At 43.3% G+C, this 7,846-nt stretch overlaps 1 protein-coding gene across 1 annotated transcript in view; it reads right to left on the reverse strand.

Moving 5' to 3' along the window:
- Positions 1 to 1,176, reverse strand: part of MET (MET proto-oncogene, receptor tyrosine kinase) — a 117,837-nt gene extending 116,661 nt beyond the window's left edge. Inside the window, exon 1 of the mRNA XM_029955792.1 lies at positions 979 to 1,176. The gene's annotated coding sequence lies outside the window, so the exon portion shown is untranslated. The remainder of the gene's footprint in view (positions 1 to 978) is intronic.
- Between the last annotated feature and the right edge of the window lie 6,670 nt (positions 1,177 to 7,846).

A 7,846-nucleotide genomic window follows, 5' to 3' on the forward strand; every position in this document is an offset into this window, starting at 1 on the left:
CACCCAACTCTACAAAATGTGAACAGTGTTCATAAATTTCTGTATGGTCTATATTCTCTCCAGTGTGAGTTTTTACAATCCTCTCACGTTCATCGTCCATCTTAACTTGGCAATTATAGTATTCTGATTATTTTGCTTAAGAGGGTTGACAATATTTCATTCAGCCCCAGAGCTCCTTTGAACATAAAACTGTGATAAGGTAAAATACACAGGGCAACTATTCATGTGTGAGCCACTGGAACTGTCTCCAACTGCCAAATTAGTAAATGGCTGTTTTAAAACATAGAAGGTATGAAATGGGAAACCATACGTTAGAGTAAATCCTGTATTGGCAATAGTCGGTGAAAATACTTTCACTGGAACGTAAATGACTGGGTCAGTACCAGTACTAGCTAGACTGCCCGACCTCTGGTTATAATCGATTTTCCGGAATAAGATAGATGCCCTCCACGTAGCCCCAGCGAAGAGATAAGGTCCGGTTGAAAATGATGGATCACAAGCCCTGTGTGATCGCCAGAAATGAAGAATTCAGATTTTCACAAAAACACCTGCCCCCTGGAAGGATCCTCACGTACTGAAGATAAAGCAGGGCTGGGAACAAGGAAAGCGCTTGGCTCGAATCTTGCCTGCGGCATCACTCTGGGACTCGGTGACCAAATCCCTTTTCTAAGGGCTGAGTCAGATCCCAGCCTTGAAACTTGCCCGGCCATAACAGTCATGCATCACTCCTTACTCCAGCGCCCCTCTCTCTCCTGAGTCATACAGGTGGCCGTCAGAAACAACCTCTTAAACGAAAAGCCCCACTCTAGTTTACACCTCTCCACGGCCATATCCCTTGAGTTTCTGAAACCCCTAAACTCCTGCTCACTTCCCTGGTCTCGCCCTCTGGAACAGCACTCAGGTCTCTTAGGGGGAACAAAGAGCAGAACGCTGGGGCCGAGGGGTGGGTGCGGGGTCTGAGGTGGGCTGTAGCTTTACCTCGAGGTGTCCAAGAACCGCGGAAAAGTCAGTCGCACAGAGACCACCCGCGTGCTCCGCGCCTCCCCGACGCAGGTCAGCTGTCGCCCCGCATCTGGCTGGCGTCCTCCGCTGGGTTCCGCATCTGGTCACAAAGCGCTTGGGGCGCTGCGGACGGCGAGAGCGTCCGGGTCACCTGCGGCGGGGCCGAGCCGAACGCCCGGTCTGTCAGCCGAAAGAGCTCCCTCCGCCCCTTCACAGCCGCGCGCCACCGAGCCGGTGACTCAGCCGGGCATTGGAGCGCGCGGCCCGCGGCGGCCCCGGGCGCGTCCAGGCGGGAAGCCCGGGCAGGCGACCCGACCAAGGCACTCGTCCGCCTGCCCGCCCCAGCACGTGTCCGTCTGTCTCGCGCGGGGCCGTCCGCCCAGTCGGCCGGTCCTAGGACCGCTGGGGTGGGGACTGGCACCACCCAGAGGGGGAAATCGGCCCCCGCCCTTCCTGCCGCCTGCGCGCCGCGCCTGGCCCCGCGGGGGTCGCGTTTCCTCCCACCCCTCCCCCCGTCCCCGACAAGGTGAAACTTTCTAGGTGGAGGCGAAGTTTTCTCGCCCTGGCCGCGAGATCTCAACTCCCCCAGCGAGGGCAGTTTGAAGTTAGCACAGCGGGAGATAAGCGATCCCGAGTCTCCCCCTCCTGGTGCTCGCGCGGCGAGCGTCAGCCTGCGCTCAGAACTCCCGGCGCGCCCACTCCGCGCACACTCCGCGCTGACCCCGCGCGCCACCGGCCGGGAGACGCGCGGCGCTCGGCTGCCAGCCTCTCCCACGGCTCCGTCAGCCGCTGGGCGCTGAGCAGGGTAGAGAAAGCTTTGAACACCACAGAGACAAGGAATTCATTGTCAGAGACGGAGGTAGGAGTGGATGGAGAATTGTCCCAATGATTTCATTATGCAACGATGATCCCCTACTATATAATAACTCGAATTTCTGGAAGGAAGAACCACACAGGAGTTTAGCCCTGAGGAAACATCAGCTTCTTTCACTTTTTTTTTTCTTTCATAGCAGGAAACAGGCTGATTAAATAACTAGGCAAACAGCAATGAACAAGCAAAACAGAACAAAAGTTTAATTCTTGAACGTTGAAATCTTATGATTAACAAAAGTGGGGGGGTTGGGAAGCCTAGTGAATTGTATTAGGATTGTGGTAGGGTAAGTTTTTATACTTTATATGCCTGACTATCAAAACTGACATTAACGTTCAAGAGAAAATAAACATTCAAAGGTACAGAATCTAAGGAACAGCATTGCTTGTTAGGTCTTTGTATTCTCCTTTCTGACTGGCATAAGGGCTTGTCAGATAAATACATCTGTTAATTACAGAATCATGGGAGAAAACAACATTTACCGTGCAGGTTCAGGAATTCTTTACTACAGAATGAAAAACAGCAAAGTATAATAAGAATGGCTGTCATTTTCCTGAGAGCTTACTATGTGCCAGGCACTATCAGAGACTGCATAGAGCAGTTTCAATCCTCAAAAGTAATTACCTCACGATTCCCCAATTTTATGGAAAAAGAACTTTCCTATTACATAATACTAGAGCTCTGCATTGAACCATTTTGTAGCTGATGAATCTGAGTGCCTAAGAGTTCCTAAGAGGGTCACACTGATTAGTAAAAGAGGTGAAATTAGAACCCAACTCTCAAATCCCAGTCAGGTGTTTGTCATACCATGCCGAAAGGCGAAAGCCTAGAAAGCCTACTGAAGATTTCCTGATATCACATGGCATAATTTAAGTATGAGTATGGTTATTTGTTATATAGTCACATTGGTTATATGGTTATTAAATGCTAACAACAGGTCAGAGGGCACTGGTCCTATTTATGGGCAAATCAGTTATAGATTTGGAGTTCAGTACCAACTTTCAATAAAAGGGGAATAAACTAATAAATTCACACACACACACACACAAACACACATATACATACTCTCACATATTCACACACACACAATTAGCCAAAGTTGTCCAAAGGAAAGACTAGAGTGCTGCTTCTGTTTCCTGGTTTCCATAGCAATATGTTAACTGGATGTTTAGATTGCATTATATAGTTGCCTTAACATGTTTTCTGAGTTTGTGTACCATGACAAAAACACGAAAGAAAAAAAATTACAATTAAACTAGTAGAAAAGCCAATGCAAACTGGAAAATAGATTATAAATCCAAATATGTACTATGTATTTTCAGCACTAGTTATGTATTTTGTAGTTTCCAGTTATTGACAAATTTCAATCAATTTTTGAAACCATAAATAAGGAGATCATATTTTATAAAAATAACATTTTACTAGGAATAGCATCATAAAAGTATCTGAGTATGTGAATATAAAATAATTAGTTTTTATATACTACCCAGGTAGTTTTGATCAGGGAAAGGGTTAGAAGTCATTTCACATATTTGGAAATGGATAGAAGCAGATACTTTAAAAAGGCAATGAGAGTTCTATAGTTCAGTTTTGGTTTTGTGGCTAATTTTAATTGTTGCTGTTTAACTTTCCTTGGGTCCATGGCATGGGTGACACACTGTATGATGGAGTCCTTCTGGTATTTTCCTAACCAAACCAAACTCCTGTGGCCAACACTGTTGGCTGGCTAAGCCAGCACCTGTTCCCAACCAAATATTCCTTTGCCTGCCCCTACTCTTGGGGCTAGAAAGGAGAAATACTTGCTTTCCCAGACTCCTTTGGAGCCAGACATGGTCATGTGATATCATTCTGGCAAGGAAATTAAGCTAAAGTCTATTGGGGACTTCTGGGAATGAGTTCAATTTCCTGATTAAAGAGATCTGATAAACTTACCACCCCTTCCCACTTCTTGATTTTTGGTTTCTTATATGATGCCCAGCACAGAGGTAGTCATCTTGTGACCATGAAAAGTTGGCTCTGACACTGCTGAGCTACAGCACGAACACCAGTAGACCCCTGCTTCCAGATTTGTTATTTTGTGGAAAAATACTTGTCCTAGACAGTTAGCCAGGATTTCTGACACCTGGAGCCCAAAGCATTCCAAACTGATATATCCATCAGATGGGGAACAAGAAGACATCTTCAAGACTGAGTTTGGAATAGTAGTTAAGAGTGTGGGTTTTAGGGGGCACCTGGTTGGCTTAGTTGGTAGAACATGTGACTCTTAATCTCAGGGTGGTGAAATTGAGTGGAGCCTACCTAAAAAAGCGTATGGATTTTAGAGTCAGGCGGCCTTAGATTTCAATCTTGGTTCTGCTGCTTAATAACTGGGTAATGATAGGCAGGTGGCTTCAACTGTGCCTTCTCTGTAAAATGAGGATAGTTAAAGGGTTATTGTGAGGATGAAATGAGGAGCTATAATTAAAGCACATGGAATAGTGTCTGATGAAATAGAAGTGCTTGAAAGGGCTGAGCATACCTACCCACATATTTGTGGATAACACACAGTGCTAAACTGTAAACAGGACCCCATCTCTTAACTCTGAGATGGGCCTAATGGTAGCCATGGACAAGACTTAGAGGAACAGTGGTGTCCTGCTCTAAACATACCACATGCTTTCTGCTCTCCCTGCAAAACATTAAAATGTGGATCTTCAAAAGTACTCTGTAAGTTCATGATACTGTACTTGAAACAAAAGTGAATGCATCCTTCTTAGAACAAGGGCTTCTCCCTGGCAACCTGTGGAGGGTAGGAACCACAGACATGCAAAGGCCCACAGAATACTTTTTAATAGTTTGAATTGTGGTAGACAGAACATACGTTTTGCAGTTTGCCATCATCTTACCATCTTGTTTTATAATGCGTCTGGCCTACCTCCCATCTTGATGTCACTTTCTCCTACAGGCATTAGGATTTGTGACTTATGTTTTGGAGTATTCTTGGATTCACTCACTCTGCTCTTCCTCCTTCCCAAGCCCCGTTGCCCCTGTTATGGTGCCTATGGAAAATGTCTCCACAAAAGGACAAGAGGAATTCAGGTCACAGTTCCTCAACTCATTTTTGTGGGCAAATACAACTGGGGATGTAGGACTCCTCTAACTTTTTAGGAATAACTCATGTACAATAGAATATTGAAGATTCTGAGAACTCACGTGGAAAACCACAACAGAACAAAACAAAAGCAAAAACATGCTTTTTTCCTCTTAACATCTTTAGTAACAAATCTCTGTAAAATTGGTAATAGAGAACACACTGTTGGAAGCCTTGCCTTAAAGAAAGGAAATGCCAGGGGTGCCTGGGTGGTTCAGTTGATTAAGCTTCATACTCTTGATTTCGGCTCAGGTCATGATCTCACAGTTGTGAGCTGGGTCCTGTGTAGGCCTGCATCGGGCCCCACCCCAGGCTCCATGCCAGGGGTGGAGCCTGCTTAAGATTCTCAATCTCTCTCTCTCTCTCTCCCCCTCGCCCCCCCTCTACCCCTTGCCTTGCTTGCATATGCGTGTACCCTCTCTCTTTCAAAAAAAAAAAAAAAAGGAAATGCCAGATAAGAAGGGTTAGAACAGGGCACTCTCAATATGAACTGCTTTTATGTCAGTGTGTATTGGTCATTTGCTTGTGGCTGGGCCCTCTAAAAATGAAACAGGCTATATTAAGTTATCTAAAAATATGACTAAGCATATTTAATATTGAGGACATGTATACAACTGCTAGGATCATGAAGTTACAAGTGTGATTTTATTCAGAAGTCTAGGGAACTGGACACAGAAAAACTGAAAAAAAAATGGCCATCTCCAACAGAATGTTGCTATTTTGTTAGAGAACTGGGTCATTTTCACATCCAGCTCATTGCCTCTCTCCTAAAATCAAGCAAAGGCATAATGTATTTAGCTTTCATATTAAAAGTCTACCATGTATCAATCATGTGTTTGAGTTCTACTTATGTCCTTCTAACAAAACTTGAGGAAAGGTCTCATCCTTCTCAATTTACATCCGGGAAAACGAGGCTCAGAGAGATCAGGTAACTTATCCAGGGTCATACCACTGACCTAAGGCTGTCTCTTTTCAGAACTCTTGCACTTCCCCCTGCAACTATTATAAATTGTCCCTGGGCCTCTGGTGAATGATGTAGCCATTTAACATGGAAGAGCAGAACTTAAGGCTTCCTCCTATTTTCCTTTCTTCTCTGTATACAAAGTCAGCTGCAGTTAAGACATAGGTACCCCTATGTTTGCTTGACCTTGAGGACTAGATGTTGCCATGAGAAGAAAGGTGCTGGCGCCACCGATGTGGTTTCAGCTGTAAAGCACTGCACAGGTTGGGTGGAGCAAGGGTCCCCAGCAGTCAGGGTGGCCTAGCTAGCTGGCTTCAGGTACAGGACTGCGACCTCCCGAGTGTGAAAAGGAACTGCAATGCTCTTTCCCCAACGTGTCTGTTTTTACAACCCTTGAGCCCTCCTTTGGGGATCTAGGGAATGTGAGAGAGAAAGGGTAGCAGCAGATGATAAAGTCAGGTGTCTTAAAGGAAGATGTTTCAGAGAGTCACTGTCTTCTCAGGTGATTAAAAATAAAGGGAAAGACTTAGAAAGTCCCAGAAGGCTCTTACAATTCTTTCTCCTATCGATACTTCCCTCACTAAAGTTGTATTAATTTCTCTTTCTTTTCTTTTGTCTTTTACCTGGTGGTAAATTGGCTTAAAAAAAGCATTTTGGTAAAGAAAATAGGGACAATCTTTCATTTTCATATAGTGTCATATAGCATTATTTCTCAACTAGCCTATCCATTTCCTCTCAATTTAAACTGTTTGGCACTAAGAAAAATGAATTAGCTCTTCTTGAGAAATAGTGCACTAGAAAAACAAACATGTTTCCTTCATTGATCAGCATTTCTTTATGGATAGCCCTTTAAAAACGCGTATGTGAGTATTTGTGTTTGTGTAATTACTACAATGCCAGGTTTTACCACTAGATTATTGGTTTGGCACTTAACCCCCAATGCATTAGTTTCTTCAGCTATAAGAACAATTTCAAAGTCTAATGAAATAATTTTCAAAATTATGTGTCAAACAAAACTTTTCCTGAAACCAGTCCACTTGGAGCAAATATACCAGACAATTTACTAGTTGTACTGTACACAAAGGGACATTAAATTAGAAAGAAAGTATCCAGTGTGTGGTTCTTAGTAACCATTGCCTTGTTGTATTGTATCCAAATATGATAAAATTCTTTTTCTATTTCAATGAATGATTGATTTAATAATCAACTTAGAGATAGTATATTTGGTGAGTTCAAAAGTAAATTGGGCACTTTAGGAATGACTATAAAATTTAACAGTTTAAGAGGGAATATATAGATCTTAGTGGCATTGAAAAATGATAGAATGAAAGGTTTGATTAGAATCACTAACTATTACAGGTATACTAACTAAGGTATTCTAAGGTATAACAAAAATGGTCCCAACACTTTTGTATTGGCCATATTTCAACCATTTAATAACCTCAGTGTTTAAACATAATTACTATTGATAGTTGTACACAGAAGAAATCCAGTAACTCTGTATTAGCCTTGGTTTGCCAATGAACAATTTAAAAAACAAAGATGGCAGACAAATTATGACCAGCCAAGGGACACGTTCAGAAAGTCTGTGGTGATGCAAACTGCTTTGGACTTCCAGTTTGATGGTCTACTAGAAACATTCCTGCCTTTACTTTCTTAAAAGGATCCAGCCAAACTGTCCCCAAGAGGCTATTGCAAACTAACCTCTGACAGAACTGTCAGAGCCAATAAAATCATCCGTAAACTTTATACTTATGTTGAAGGAACTTTCAAGAAGTGTGTAACCTGAATTAGAAAAGACATCTTTTTAGAGCTTTCCCTGAAGTGTCTGGACCATCTGTTTTAGCCCAGGCTCCCCATGTTAGAACTGTTATCAGGTACT

The sequence above is a fragment of the Suricata suricatta genome, chromosome 2 (assembly GCF_006229205.1).
Source record: "Suricata suricatta isolate VVHF042 chromosome 2, meerkat_22Aug2017_6uvM2_HiC, whole genome shotgun sequence".
Taxonomy (NCBI): domain Eukaryota; kingdom Metazoa; phylum Chordata; class Mammalia; order Carnivora; family Herpestidae; genus Suricata; species Suricata suricatta.